We start from the raw sequence: 16,186 nt of genomic DNA, 5'->3' as shown, positions 1-16,186 counted from the left end.
TGTGGGGGTGCGTGCTAAGTAGCCAAAGCATCATTAGTGTGCTTTGAATGTTGTGATTGGGAGAAATGTGCAGGTCATAGGTGGTGGCTTGACTCGCAATGGGTTCCCTAACTGTGTGGCGTGTGATGGACATATCCTATCTTGGAAGAGCCCAGACACAGTCGTACACAAGGGGTACTTTTCTGGTGTGAAAGACTTGGTGGATACAAGGGACGTTTCGCCAACATCCCAGTGGGCAGAGGGTTCCACGCTCGCGTTTCAGGAACACTCTCTGTTTTAAACGCTGCGCAGGGCTTATTCCCAGCAGAAAAAAGTTTGGGGATGTTAAATGCTATAGTTTATCTGGACCAGCCACCTTTGATGCACATGGTCTGAAGCCTACAAGAGCTTGGACCTAGTAGGGTTTGTGTCACTAGCCTGAGCAGTTGCGATAGGTGTAGATGTGTTTTGGCGTTTTTAAGGTGCGTATGGCGCAAATTTACTGGACTCACATGACCTTCGTCCACACCATTGTCCCTTTGTATTGCTGCTTGCTGTGTGCTCCACGTCTCTAGTGAGGTTAAGGGGAGCCTTTTATGGCGGTGTGGAGGCTGTTGGTAAATACTGGCATATTACGCGCGCCGACAGGGATACTAGAGAGCCACAGAAGCGTGCGCTTGGAAGCTTTGAAATGGTTTCTCACGGGCTAGGGTACCGTGTGCTGCTTGTGTTTGTTTCCTCTGTATGCGACCCCTCTTTGATGGAATATTTCTGTAAACACACCTCCTTCTTACAGCTTGCTTAGGATATTACTTCGTTTAATCATGTATGCTTGTCTTCATTTTATAAAAAGAGGGTAGAGAACTGTGACAGGAGGCCTCGGCGTTGGTTTGGAGAGGAGGATCGGAGGAAGGAAGCCACTAAAAAATTTCAGTTAATGACAGCTTTTGGTTGGGCTGACTCCACAGGGGTGGAGTGGCGGAGTGCAAGGCTCACCACGTTTTACGTTGGGTGCGGAGTGTGGACCATGCGTGGGTTGGTTATACGGGTTTGCAGAGACTCCTGTGATTGAGTCTATAGCTGATGCGGAGGATGTCAGTTTTGTCACGCAGTCCGCCAGAGTTGCATTCACTACCGTTGTCTTTCTGCCTTCCCTCTGATTTGCTGCCGCACTCTGACTCGAGCGTCCTCCTCTCCTCCCTTCATGGCAATCTTTCTGTTATTTGTATTTGTGGATACACTTCTGATTCCCGAGAACATTTTGTCTCGCGTTTTTTTTGTATTGGCCGCCCTTATCTGAGGACCTTCGGTGATGGAGTAGGGAGGTTGAATTTGCAGTCTGATTGAGGAGGGAAAAGGCGAGAGAATTTTAAAAGATACTACTTTACTAGACCAATGCTTATATCTTTCCGGGAAAACACTATTACACTTAATGGCACGTGTGATTCGATTAAAGTTGCTTTTGGCATCTTAATATTGAGTGCCTGGGTCTAAGGTGTTAGGATGATCTACAGACGCAGGTCCAGGCAGCAGAATTCCGGCTTGCATGCGGCATGGTAGCCGATTGTTTGCGCTTTCGATATCGGCCCTCCTTTACAAAATTGCAAGCAAGCTCGTCAGCTGCTTGCTGCTTTAACTGTTTAACATGCAGACCAGAAACATTCCCCACATCCTTTCTGAGTATTGCTTTACTGCCCTCACCCCACCCCCCGCCCAGAGATCCTGCTACAAATGTGACAGAGTCAGCGCCAACCTGCCCTTCTGTGTGGCTACTTGAGGAGGATTTCTTTTTAAGCAACATGGCACGCCAGTAGGACCTGGAATCTCTCTGTCCCTTAATTAAATCTGGATTTCCAGGTTACTCTATGAATGATTCCTCTTGGGATAACACAGCGAGATAAAAACGGATGTTTGCTTTGAATACCAGCAAACACTGGGACCATAAGCAGCTAGGGCTTTGTTGCATGCTACCGATTACTTGCTACATGAATGGCAGTGGTCAGTGTCTACCATGGATGACGGAATTAAGGCTGCCTCTGCCAAACCTTTCTCAAAGGCTTTGGAGTCTCAGAGAGTTCATTGGAGTGATCCCTGGAGAATTTTCCGCTCCTCCCCAGACTGTTAACAGATTTCAATATTGTACTGGCCCGACACATCCCAAGTTCCTACAGGGCAATTAGTCATTAAACAACAAATTGTTGTTAAACCATGTTTTTTAATTTTACAAAGGTATCATCACCAGACGGTCATTCAGGTGGCTTATTTGTGTGGGATAGTGGCTTTGGGAGGGCTGGGAGGGTAATTCCGTCAGGGTGAGTGAAAGCTCCTGGCTGTTGGGCGAGAACGGAGTGCTGTGTGTTCTCTTCCGCAGTCTCCTCCTCATCTTCCCATCCACAGATCTCAGCCGGATAAGTTACCACTTCAGAATACCGGCAGGGTGGTAGTAGTGTGGGCCCGAATTGCATTTGCAGATACAGCGTAGAGCTGGATATTTGGCCCTGCCCGGACTTCCGTTTGCTTCTTCGGTTTTCATGGTAGGCTTGCTCTGAGCTCCTTAATTGTCTACACAGGCCTGTCTGGTCCCTGTTGTTTGGCCTTCTGATTGGCTTTGGTTTTTCAAATGTTTTCTTCATTTGATTCTTTTGAAACCAGGTTTTTAGTTGGCACAGGAATCCTCTCCCATACAGCAGTCAGCTCCAGTACTACCCGTTTGCGGTCCTGCTGGAGTCTTTTTTTCGCTTCTCAGGAGAACTGACTTAGTTACCTGTGCTGCTGAGCTTGCAGTGCGTCACCTGTGCTGGTGAGGCTCCTCCGTGGCAACCGGAATGAAATTAAAATGCGGGGCTTTTTCTGTCCTACCTTTGGCCAGTGTCGAGTTCAGATGCGCTTTCAGAGCTTTGTCACAAATGTCATATGCCTGTGGAGATTACCACCCGGAGGCCAATACCGTCAAATTGCAGCCACACTAACCCTAATCCGACATGGCAATACCGATTTCAGCGCTGCTCCCCTCATCGGGGAGGAGTACAGAAACCAGTTTAAAGAGCTCTTTATATCGATATAAAGGGCTTCGTTGTGTGGACGGGTGCAGGGTTAAATCGGTTTAACTTTGCTAAATTCGGTATAAACGTATAGTGTAGACCAGACCTTTGTGCTTCAGAATTGATTCCTTGAGGACCTGCTCCATGGTTTTTCCATTTTTTTTTTTTTATCATATTCCTCTATACCTATTAGCCAGGAATCAAAGCAGAGCTATACATTCCATTTTCTACAAGGTCATAAGAATTAGTAATATGCAATTTAGGTTTATCACTACAAGCTTTAAAAATGCTGGAATTTAAGAACTCACAGCAACATCCTCTAGCCAAAATTTGGATATTCAAATCTGATCAGTATTTTTGGATTGCAGGGACTGTTTGGGGGAGAGGGTGGAAATTTTCAATCCATTCCACACCAAAACGGACTAGCAATTTAAAAAAAAAGGGACCATGATGCTAATCAAAGTAAATTCTGCCATGCAACCTCCAGGACTGATGCCTGCTCACCCCCTTTATCCTTTCACATTGGCCTCTGCCAAACAATTCAGTACTGCCACTACAACACACCACATGATAAAAAGTGCTTCAAGCATCTTACAATATTTATTACTATCTACACGTCTATAAGTCATTTTGCACAGCAACGTATGTGGACACTAACATGAGTTATTGCATTAAAGATGTAAATCTCTCCTGGATCTTTGCAAGAGAGTTGTTTTTAAAAATGTGAGGAGAGATGCCTTTGTATTTTTTCTTCATTTCACTCAGAATAGAGAGTGAAACTAAGAACACGTGCTACAGGTTCACACTCACCACTTACTCCCTTTTGCACCCCACCACACTTAGATAAAGCAATTTATTTTAGACCCCAGAGAACAAGGCAATTGTGACTGGTGTCTTTTCCCCATGTTTGAATGGAAAGTAACAAATGTAAGCAGCAGTTTATTCTTATTGCTGACCTCCCCTATAACTAAAATGATATGCCGGTGGCAGGTGGCAAGTTTGAGGGCGGATGGGAGTTGTTTCTTTTCTTTCTTTCTTATAAATATAACAACAAAGGGCAGCCAGATTTGACCTAATGGGTCAACCATCAAGAGTTAAACTGATTTAAATAATTAGACCTCGAATGTCAGGCACCACCACAAATAATTGCTCCTAATGCTTTTAGGATTAGATTGCTAATGAAAAGGCACACAAAAAAGAGGCCACTTGCAGTTGTGGAAATAAGTCAATTTTCCTTTCATATGTCATTTTCTCCATGCAGAGCTACTGTGATATGATCCTAAGGAGCCATTTATGGTTCTCTCTCCAGAACTGCTGCAGCATAAGCAACAGCTTTAAGTCACACAGAATTCTGACTGTGCTATTTATATGTACAGTGCATTTATTAAACATGAAAATTAAATATTTGTTCAAAGTTCAGGATGTTTTTCCAGTGAAAACAATTGTTAGAAGGAGCATATTGTTTTCTCCCTCAGTCGGTGTATAAATTCAACCAGATTATTCAAATTCAAACAGCATTTTGCAGTATTTTAAGCTTCCTTCAATCAAAAGATAACACAGTAGTTTTATAATAAATTATGTTCTTATTGGTTTTTGGCTTCTTGCATGAATATATTCCATAATTAAGTAGTATCCAGTGGGATTTGAGTAGCCCTCTGGTACATACTTGGTTTCATATATAATTCATTCATTTTATGTAGAGCTATACACCCTTACACTCACAGACATTGAATGCCAGTTATAGCTCCCTCAGTAACAAGAGGTGGCTGTTTTGTTGTGTTTCTAAATTGCAAGTTTTCCTAGCAAAGTTTGCAGAAGTTCGCAAATGCCAGAGTATATTATAATTTACACAAAAGACTGGAAGCTGCGCCTAAATAAAAGGCTCTCTGCTTGCATTAGTGGCGAACGACTAGCTACACTCTATGCACTGTATCCAGCACTGCTGTAAAATGACCAAATAAGAGCGCCCAGCTGGCAGCACTGATAAAGGGATAAACAGACACGCTGGAAAACCCTCCGCCCCGCGCTAAGATGCCCACTTCCACGTGGGACAAGTTCAAACATAAGTAAATTATTGACTTCTCCCCTGTAGCACCGGTCACTAGCAACTCAGACTGGATGTTTGCAACCCGCCCCGAACTGCAGCGAACATAATGGGCGCCTTACTCCTAGAGATCGCCCCGCAGCAGCTGCCGAGCGTGGTCATTTCCCAGGCGCGAGAGGTTTTCATTCAGCTGGGGGAACAGATTTACTCACACTTTTTACAATTCTTATTGAGCTGGGAAGAGGAAGCCCACGTAAGCCTCAGAGCCCCCATTGAGAAAAAAGAAGAGTTCACGGCTTAGCCATGGGGATCCCACCGGGTCTTGCTTTGTAACGGGGGAGGGGGAGAAATACAGCTGAAGGGGAGCAGGAGCCCCACTCCGTGGAATATAAAATGTTACGTTCCGGTCTGATTTAACAGCAGCTTGGCCAGGCTTTAAATCTTTCCCCCAGGTAGCTCGGGAACTAAATGGATGCGGGAGGGATGCACTGAGAAGCCGGGTCCTAGCGAGCCCCAAACAGTGGGGCTGCGTAGTATCCTCTGCTCCGTCCATTGCATTGGAGACGGTGCAGTCGGTAACAAAAGCCAGACACCCCCCCATACACGCACAGACACACACAGCGGCGGCGGCTCCGTCCCTCCTTGATCTCAGGGCGGTGGTGAGTAGGGATGGGGCGAAAGTTCAATGCGATCCCACTGAGCTGTGGGGTGCCTGTTTGGGGGAAAGGGTCAGCCTCAGGGGCAGGTAACCTGGCCTCTGGGCTCCAGGGAGCGGCAGGGAAGAACCACCGTGGCCGGCGATTGCCACCCGCGTCTCGATCTCCCTCCTTAGCGCTCCTCCGGGAGCAGGGGGTGGAAATAGGTGGACCGCCGGGAGGGGGGTATTCACGGGACCCCCCCCCCCAGCACAATACAGGCAAAGGCAAAACACGCCTCCCACCCCAATGCACGGCTCTCCCCCTCTGCCCGAGAATGGCTCAATCGCTATCTCCAAGCAGGGGGCGGGGAGGGGGTTAGGGCAGCCAGCTACTCCGGGGGCTGTTGGGTCCCCCCCGGGCTCCTCCAGGCAGCAGATGCCGCAAGCTTCCCAGTGCCCCCTCCCCCCGAGCGCCAAGCATCGAGCAAAAGGGGCAGAGCACCTGGGGGGGGGGGGTGCAAAAAGTTTCCAGCCGCTGCGACCGAATAGCAACGATTTACCATCCAGAGATCCATCCAAATTCACCCGCTTCCCGTGCAGCGAGGGCAGCACATGGGGGGAGAGAGCAGCGGCTGCCAGGCTCGGGCACTGCAAGGCAGGGGACAGCCCTCACTCCCTGTGCGTGGGCCCCCCTTTCACCCATGCAGTGGGCACATAAAGAGCAGGGGGCAGCAGGGCTGGGCGGAGAGCCTGGGCAGCAGCTGGGCTGGAGCCTGCCGCGTCCAGCCCCCGGACTGGGAGAGCCGCGAGCCCCGGACCCGCCGCGGCGACTTTGTCTCGTTACCTTTTTGTGTTGTTATTGCATCGGTAGCAGCAGCTTTTCTCCCCCTTCCCCTTCGGCTCTCGGGCTATACCAGCCTGTTCCTCATCTCACAGCCTTCCTCCCAGCGCCATCTTGCAAGCTTGTGACGTTGGGAGCTGCTCACCCCTGACCCACATTTGAATAGAAGCCAAAATGAAAAAAAAAAACGGGGGGGGGGAGAAAAGAAAAGGAGGGGGGGGAAGAGAGAGGGAGAGGGGGAAGAACAAAAAGGAAGAGAAGGAGAGAGAGAAATGCAACAGCTAAGCAAGTGCTGCGCCAATAACACATCAGCTCCTGCCCTCTTGCCAGCTAGTTTAGTAATAAGCAATTTCCTGCTTTTGCAATAAATGTTGCAGCAGCGGAGCTGGGAGAGAGGGACGGAGAGCTTTGTAATTCCCATTAAAGGACGCAGGCTTCCCCCACCCCCTTCCCCTACCACCCACACCTCCGAATTCAACCCCGCAATCCTATCACTCGGTTAAGGCAATCTAAATATTGCTACCCACGCTCCGCTTTTCAGTAATTAAAAAGGCATTTGTGAAGACTATTTTTTCCTCTCCTACTGAGATCTAGACTGTATCTGTAAAAGAACGATAGGGAATGTAACCTGTACGTGTGTTGAGATTTTCTTTTTAAAAAATTAGTTTCATGCTGTATGCAAAAACAGAAAAATGTACAATGCAATCTGTATGTTATTAGTTATTATTACCATTATTAGTTAAGCACCGCCAGTGTGTTCTGTATCATATAAGACACAAACAGAGACAGAGCCCTTGCCCCAAGGAGTCAACAGGAATTTAAGATTTATTTGATTTATTGGAACTATATTGGATGGGGAAGTTGTTTGGGATTTACATCCTCAGTCCTGCAAGCACTTACACCTGTTTAATTTTAAGCACAAGAGTAATTCCCTTGAACAAAAGGGGACTGAGTGCTTAAATTGAGCATGTGCATAATTTATTTTAGGATTAGGGCTTTAATTTTAAAAACGTGAACGCTAGATAAGCTTCAACTTTTCCACATTGATGAGCATGGCCAGCAACATGCATGTAATGCTGAATAGGAATAATATTTCGTATTACGTTTTCAGTGTGTCACGTTTTCAAAATGCTATACAGAACTTAGCTAATTAACCTCTAATAATGAAGCAACATATATGACCACATATTATGGCAATTAGATATAAGATTATTTTGCTCCCACATAGAAATAATTGGAATATTTGCAAGTGTGAGATCATGTTTTCTTTTTATATGATATGTTATATATTTATTAATAAAGGGGGAAATTATTGTGCCAAGGGGTTTTTTGCCTCTAAGAAGCAAAGTCCTCAATATCGCCCAGGACCCAAGTCCCTTTTACATAGGGCAGGGCAATTAGGTTAATTAAGTTGATCTTGTAATTTCTAATGTTTCTGAGAATTTGATGGTAGCCCTAGCAATATCAAGTATTTCAGGGGCTTCTTGTGCAGATCCAGGCAGTTAAGCTCCATCATAACCCCACAGCCTATATTAGCTTTGTCTGATAATAAAGTTCCTTTCATCATTGTTCACCTGAGGTTCAAAGTTTTTGCCACAGAGGTCTCTCAGTCCCACCATAGAGGCCTGAATAGACAAATAAAGATAAGACAGATCACAACAGAGTGTCAGAAGGGTCTGGACTTGCAGTACTCTCACCATACACTCAGTAAAGAGCAGAAAACCTTAGCAGTGGAGAGAACAGCAGAACTGACTGTGAGTACAAGACACAGTGAATTAGATAGAGATCAGTTCAAGACTCTTGCTTCACTAATGTTCACAGGGAAATGGTGACAGGAGTGGTTTCCAGCTGTATTTTAAAGCTAGTGGCCTTGCAAAAAGCTAGAGAGGTGCAGGGAGTTATCTCACTCCATGCTGTGCTGGAGGAGTTGTAGGATAATACCCAATCCTTGTGGCATGTGAACTAAGCAGGGAAGAGAGTCAAATCTGGAAGCTGTTTTAGCCAAGTTTAGAAATTGCTTTCATCCAAAACCTCCATAGGTTTGGGGACCATCCGTTCTGGACACACCCACTCTAAGGAAATGGAGACATGGACAAATATCTAATGGAGCTGAGACAAAAATCTATAAATTAGGAGGCTGGCACAGTGGAAAATGCTACGATAGGACATAAATCTGTGTTCAGCTTAATAGATATGTAAGAGTTATATTGCTAAAGAGGGGCTAATGAGAAAGCCAGACCTGGACCTTCCATTCAAACCGTGGATATCTGAGTATCTGCTGGAACAAGTGGGGCACAGGCTATGACCACAGCTCCATCGGAACAAGACTTACAGGCATACAAGAGAGATATGTCCAAACAAGGCACACAGCCATGGATGTTGCCATCCAAATAAACAGTGCCCCCAAAACACACCCACTGTGGGCATGTCTAGCATTAGGTACATGTGTCAAGTAAAAGTACTATCCAGGTATAGACAGCAGCAGTGTCAGGGCCAAGACCAAATGAGAACGACAACTCTGGCATAAATACATTGTTCCTGGGGACTGTGGTATGGCGCATCTGAGTAAGTTTTGAGAGATGTTTGGTACTCAGTGATATCTGGAGGATGACAACCATTCCAGTTCTAATCAGAAACTGGTGCTTATAACCATTATTTTTTAATATATATATGCTACAGCAGCCCTCTGAGGCCCCGATCAGGATCAGGACCCATTGTGCCAGGTGCTGTACAGACACAAAGACACTGACCTTGTCCTGTGGATCGTGGTGAATATGTTGAAGACCCTGGAGCCAATGCAAGTACAACAAACAAATTTCATCCTAGTGGTGTATTAATAGCTCAGAATCGAATCTGAAGAGCTAGTAAACCTGGCTGAAATTATATCCCCTACTCACATTAGTCTCCAGCCCTTCCTCCTAAATGTCTCAGTGATGCTGTTTCTGGGCAGAGAAGCATCTGTGAACCTTAAAAGATGGAGATGCTGCAGGCAAAATATTTAGGTTCAAAACAAGAGTTGGTAGATGAAACCTCAGAGGGTTTTCAGGGCTGTAGTGAGTTTAAAGGTACTCGCCACCCACGGATGGACTTTAAAGCACCTCCAGCCTTTCAAAGCTATGCTGATAGCTGGCTTTTGCTCTTGGTAAAAAGGCAGGAGGACATTGCTGTGATGTGTAGAATTGAATCCCTACCCTGTGGGTCAGCAGTGAAGCCATCACAGAAAAGAACATGTCACTGCAGAAAATAAAGAGGACTCCGGAGCTGGTGTGCCCCTGTGCCCTGACAGCCATTCAGCACCACCTCTCCTAATGGCAGTGGATGTCCAGTGCCACCTAGCAGACAAAGCCGTTGTTTACAACAGTGAATGAAAAGGGTGGGTATGGGAAAGTTAAACTCGACATCGGCTAGTACTGTGTTCTCTTTCTGCGCCTCGTATGCAGGTACAGATTTAAATAATCGCTTTTTGCTGCTAGGCAGCAAGGGAAATTTTCCAGCAGTGAAACTTTCAGAGAGGTAGAAGAGAGCCACTTAATTGGCTTATTGCAATGTCTTTATTGCAGGAGCAACACAGGAAATAATCTGACTGCAAAGGATGGCAGGGTATAAAATGTACAAAGGAAGAAAATTTTGAACTAAATCTGGAATAAAATGCATTTCTAGGAAGGAAGCAAAGTACATGGGGGCAAATAATCATATCACCAAAGTAAGAGTGAAAGGAAAACACAGGCAGTAGCTAACCTACCAGCTCCACAAAGACAAGAAGTGGCTACAACATTTTCTAGGCATGGTCTGCTGCCTGATTTACTGCATCCCGAATAAGACAAGACTAAGAGTCCCGCTGAAAAAACTGTTTCTTAATTATATGAAGATGAGAACATAAGATTGCCTATGAGCAACTGAAAGATGCATCTTTTTAGGCATTGGTACTGAAGTTCTGACCTAGACAACTGTGCAAATTGTGTTCAAGTGAAAAAAGACCTGTTGGTAATATAATTTACAATGTAGTTGTACCAATGTCTGACAAAGAAGTCCTTCTACAATCAGACCATAAGCCCCTGGAGGGCATATTCACTAATCCACTCAACAACAGACACTCCAGAATGGCCAGGAAGGAGACTGTGTTTTACACCAAGATGTATCTGAAAAGCTTCTCCATCTCTTCTATCTCTTCAGCTGTAAATACATCTATGCACTATTAGACTATTCTCACTAAGACCTCTTCATAATTAGGTTATTTCAATTTCCCACCCCTTTTTATGGGTTATTGCTGCTCAAATTATGATTGCAGTTGATGAACACTTGCAGGAAAATTACTTTTTTACCCTTGCATATAAAAACCTCCACCTCTAAAAAAATTCTTTAATAATTACATACTAGACAGTGCTGGATTTCCACTTTCATTTTTCATGCAGCTTTGTTCCAATGGAATTGAAAGGCAAAGCACAAGTTTTTAAGAAACACGTGTTTAATTTAGAAGAAAACTTTACTGAAAACATAATATGAATCCAGAGCTATCTAGTGAAGAGATGAATTAGTTAGGTCCAACCTCTCAGAGCTATTGTTTTTGTCTGCCCAGCTGTAAACTCACTGGTCCAGCACTGGTTCAGATTTGGAAGATTCTCTTTGTGAACAGTTCAGTATCATATACACAGTGATATATTGTTTTAATTTCTGTGGGAGAAGGAGGGACAGTTGTATTGCTATAAGATGAGTTATTTTGTTTTACATCAAACATTTTATTAATGCACTGCAAAATACCTATGTCTGCCATGTTAGTGGTTATAGTCTGTGCAGTGGTGTATCTCCATTAGACTATGGGTACACAGTATCGCAGGCAGAAGACGAGTGATCAGTAAGTGTGTGTACAAATTTCAGACTGATTTGTTCAGTTCTATTTTTATTTTTGTACTTATAACATCTTTGGTTAGAGTTTTTATGTTATTATTTATTGCTAAGATAGGAGTACTAAGTGGTATTTTACATTGTCTGTAACAAACCATAGAACAAGCAAGTGCTTGTTAAAATGCAGGTCTTCTGAAATACTTGTGGAGTAGATTTTCAGATTATATGTAGCCTAGAATTAATCTCTCTCTAACTACACGTTAGAAATAAATATTAGAAAAACAAATACAACAGTACATAAATGCTTTTTATTTTGTTTTTGTGTGTACCTATTTGAATGAATGTGTGTGCTGCTTATATGAGTAATTATGATTGCATGCTGAAAGATTAACCTATCAGAAGATGGAGGTAAAGTAGATAAGATGGTCAAGGAAACAATTCCAACAGTAGGAGTGCATTATGAAGTAACATGTATTGGAGAACAGTACACTGGTTGCCAGCTGGTGTCTAGGTGGAATTTAAAATATGGGTTTTGCCTGAATGCTTTGGAACCTACTTGCGGAATGGTGTGAGATGGCTCATTCGCCGGTGTAAGTGTGATGGAAGAAATGGAATTTATTGCAGAAGAGGAACACAAAGGCTATGTCTGCACTGCAAAAGAGATATGTTCTTGCATTGGGTTAGCTATCTCAGACCTTGTCTACACTACAGGTTACTTCGGTATAACTTACATAAGGGGTGTCAATAATCCACATCTCTGAGCAACATCAGTTATACTGACCTAAGTGCCGGCGTGAACAGTGCTATGTTGGTGGGAGAGCTCTCGCTTGTCAGCTTAGAGCATCTCCACTCCACCACAAGCTGTGCCACTGTAAGTGCTGTAGAGTAGACATAGCCTTAGTTTAAAATCCTACTGGAAACATGTCACAGGCAGTTTTTACCTCAATGTATCTAGTGGAGGTCAACCTTATACTCCCCTACCTGGGGTTGATCCTGACTAACTACTCTGAGGTAAAAACTACCTGTGTGTGTCTGCTGTAGGGTTTCACATGGAGATAGCTAACTCATTGTACAGTCACACCTATCTTGCAGTGAAGATGTAGCCAGTGAGAAGAGCCCTCATAAGGCTATTCAATAACAAGCGCAAAAAGGGTGGCGAAAATTGTCCAGAACAGAATTAAAGATCCGGGACAATCCAAAGCAGTTTTCTGAATTAAGATAGTGAAGAAGATAATCACCAGATACAGATGAGATGAACAAGGAAGATTCTATTAGGTTCAATTACGTGCAAAGAGGATCCTGGCATGTTAGGACATATTGCACTCCAGCTGCATGGCAAAAGCTGCTTTTTAATATCCATAGAGATGCAAACATCACTTTCTCTGTCTCATTATATACCTGTAGGGTGAAATCCTGGACTCTGTGGAGTTTTGCCATTGACTTCAATGGAATCAGAATTTCATCCATAATCTTTATCTGACTCTCTTCCATCAACTTTTTTTCTGGATCCTCTGTGTTACTCTTTGCAATGGGGTCTACTCCATACAGGTGGTGAAAGGGTTAATGTTGTCTTGAGAGGTCACTTAATCACCTGGTTGCACCTGGAGGGTGGATCAGGCCTAATTAAGGATTAAACCCAGCTGGAGAGGATCTGGTTGGTGCTATAAAGAGAGGAAGTCGGGAACAGAATGGGGCTGTAAGGAGAGAGGAGAATTCAGCCGTGACCAGTCACTCTCTTGGTAGCAGAGAGTGGAGACACCTGTGGGGACCAGGAAGGTTCCTGCAGGTAAGCAGGAAGCCTGAGGTGAAAGGGGAAAAGACACCTGGAAGACACAGGATTGGAGCAAGTTCCTGTGCATGGCCCTGACACAAGGGTAGAAACTGGACCTCTGGGGAGAAGTCCTGGGGAGTGCTCTGGTCACAAAATGCTCAGGAAGGGACTAGGGGGAAGGCCTGCAGATGGCTAACGGTAGGAAGGAGACAGGGGAGGCAATGGTGAGGTGTCTGATGGAGCAAAACATGGCTATTTGTCCTCCGGATCCTGGACTGGAACGCAGTGTAGTGGGTGAGCCTGGGTTCCCTTACCACCCTGCAGGAAGGTGCTGCGAAGCCCCCTGACATGAGGGAGCAAGGACAATTTAAAGCCCTGAGAGAAGAGTGTGAAGATCACAGGACCAAGAGGTGGAGCGGACTAGATGTAAAGAACTGGATTTCCTGTTGGACTTTCTTTTACCTCTCCAGTGGGTCAAGTCACAGGAAAAGAGACCTGCACAGGAACAGAGCGATTGCCTGCAGCAGGTGCTAAAGAGGACAGAGCAGCTACTTCATGCCCAGCAATGAGTTCAGTCTTCTGCACCTTCATATGAATTAAAACACTTAATGTGCAAACAAGCTGACAAGAGTGGGTGACAGTTACGGAGTGGCTACTTCTCCACCTGTGAAAGTGCCCATTGGCAGGTCAGTAACACCTAGTGGCTAACGGTAACAAAGGCTGCTGAATGCTAATAAAATCCATATGTCCTTTTGCTAACAGGACAGCACTGACTGAGGATTCAAGCCTCTGTACCAACCATGAGTCATCTTGTTTGGCACCAGAGCAGAATGTGTTTATTATGACCTAAAATGTTAATGCAAAAATATGGGTGTGGAGTATGTGTTGCTTTATGTTGGCAGAGGATTTGCCTTGGAGGCCAGACCGCCTTACTCTGCCAGATGCTTTGCTAATTTGAGAGTCTGAGGCAGTTGAATGCACCTGACAAAGGAGAAAATAGCTTCACTGAGACTTTCCCTTCTGTTGATTTTGATGTTTTCTTCTTGTTTTCCAAAAATCACCCTCCCGTCTGATCCTGAGATCACTGTTATTGGTGTCAATCAGGAGTAACTCTACTTGCATCCATGGAGTTACCCAGGTGTATGTCAGAGGAGACTCCAGCCCAGTGTTTGATGTGATTTAAATGAAGTTATAAACACGTAGGGTCAGTTTTGAAAGTCATTTTCTGTGATTAATGCTGATCACCATGGAAAGCCTTGCAAGTCATTTCATACTGTGTAATGAAAGGTGACTATAGTTCAGAGGACAAAGAATAAAGGGATTGGGGTTTTATTCAGCTGCAGACAGAAAGAAGACTGGTTATGAGCACCTGGAAAGGTTTAGTCTGCTGCTTGGCTGTGTTGGCACTGTGGTATTAGTGTGGCTCTCCGACTGGCTTTGGGTGTGGGATCCACTCCAGGGTTGATAGCATGGGGACAGAACTCCAGTTATTCATTTTTTCTTTTCTCTCATTAAGATTTGTATTCTATTTTTCTTTAAGACATAAAGAACGTGGTATTGCCCTCACATTGTTCAAGCTTGAAGGACAATTCAAGTACAACGTGAACTGCTAAGAAGCTGAAGAAGGCACACAAAGCATATGCCGTGCAGTGTGGTCCCTGTACCCTCTCTTAGGGATCATATGTTAGTGGTGTAAGATAGAGCTTCCCCCAGTCTGCTCTAACCAGGGGAGAACTAAGTCTCCTAACTCAATGGGTGCACTGTACTAAACTCTAGTGTAATTGCAGTAAATCAGATAATAGCTTCTAGGACATAATTTTGAGCTGTAATGAAGGAGGGCACTGACCACCCCCAGCAGCACCCACTTCCCAGGCACTGCAATCCTAATCCTGGCCTGCTATGGTGGAAGAAGGCCATGGGGTGTGGTGGGGCAGGACAGTGAGCCCTCTCTGCACTCACCCAACAGTGGCACCTCCTGTCCCACAAGGCTGGGCCCGGCTTGCCACTTCAGGCATTGCAACCTGGCACATTGGGTTGAAGCGCCACTTAGATTTGGCACCCTTGGTTGTGTGACTTCTGTGGGTGCAACTGAACCCACGGTAAAGCCACCTTGGCTCTAACTGATCCTGGGCCAAGCTGGTGCAGAATCAGGAAGCTGTAACTGGCTGCCTTACATTTCCCTCCCTTCCTGTGCAAAGTGGAGTTCAGACGCAGGGGAGGATGTAGCAATGCGTACTGGTTTATCACAGCCATAGTTTCAGGCTGTTAGTAAAGTAACTGCAGCAAGAGGTGCTTAGCAGGCTTTCAGCTTGGATCTCTGCAAGGGAGAAGGGGGTAGAGTATGTTAACTCTTTATGCTAACACATTTCCCTGGTGTAATGTTTGCAAACTGTGTAACATGTTGCCAGGTGATATTCTGCTTAATCTAAAACCTGAGTAAAGATAAAAGTTGATGTAGGAAAGAGAGAGAGAGAAAAACACAATGTTGACATCATGAACAATAATTGCAAATAATATATCTCTGTATTATAAATAAAATGTAGCATTTACATAATGTTTTTCAGCAGACAGTAACTAAGCCTTCTAAGCAGACAGCCTTCTAAGATACAGGGCAGTAAATATTATCCTCATTATTCCACAAATGTGGACAAATTCTTGCTTGCAGTATGCAGGTGAGCAAGGGCCCTTCACATCTGGAACGGTATAACAACACTATGGCACTATGGTGATAATAATAATAATTAATAAAAGCTGCCTCAGATCTTCTAGTTCAGTGGTTTTCAACCTTTTTTCATTTGCCAACCCTTAAAACATTTCAAATGGAGGTGCAGATCCCTTTGGAAATCTTAGACATAGTCTGTGGACCCCCAGGGATGCACGGACCACAGGCTGAAAACTACTGTTCTAGATCCATGCCAGTAGGGTTACAGTACTGGATGTGCTTCAGAAACTACACTTATCACACAGGTCAATGGTCTTCTGAAGAGTCCATGGCAGTAGTATTAGATGTTTCAGCTGCCTTTAGTACTGC

The 16,186-nt window shown here is 44.7% G+C and overlaps 1 protein-coding gene across 8 annotated transcripts in view; it reads right to left on the bottom strand.

The window, feature by feature from the left end:
* The window catches only part of HIC2 (HIC ZBTB transcriptional repressor 2), a 119,056-nt gene extending 112,086 nt beyond the window's left edge, over positions 1-6,970 (bottom strand). For 5 of the 8 annotated variants that reach the window (XM_032764687.2, XM_032764690.2, XM_032764685.2 and 2 more), the window contains exon 1: positions 6,546-6,961. The gene's annotated coding sequence lies outside the window, so the exon portion shown is untranslated. Of the gene's footprint in view, positions 1-6,545 lie in introns of all 8 variants that reach the window. The other 3 variants (XR_012654720.1, XR_012654722.1, XR_012654721.1) reach the window with 1 other exon arrangement.
* Positions 6,971-16,186: the final 9,216 nt, after the last annotated feature.

The sequence above is a fragment of the Chelonoidis abingdonii genome, chromosome 22 (assembly GCF_003597395.2).
Source record: "Chelonoidis abingdonii isolate Lonesome George chromosome 22, CheloAbing_2.0, whole genome shotgun sequence".
In the NCBI taxonomy this organism is placed as follows: domain Eukaryota; kingdom Metazoa; phylum Chordata; order Testudines; family Testudinidae; genus Chelonoidis; species Chelonoidis abingdonii.
Note: the sequence above shows the minus strand (reverse complement) of the source record. Positions and strands in the feature narration are given on the sequence as shown.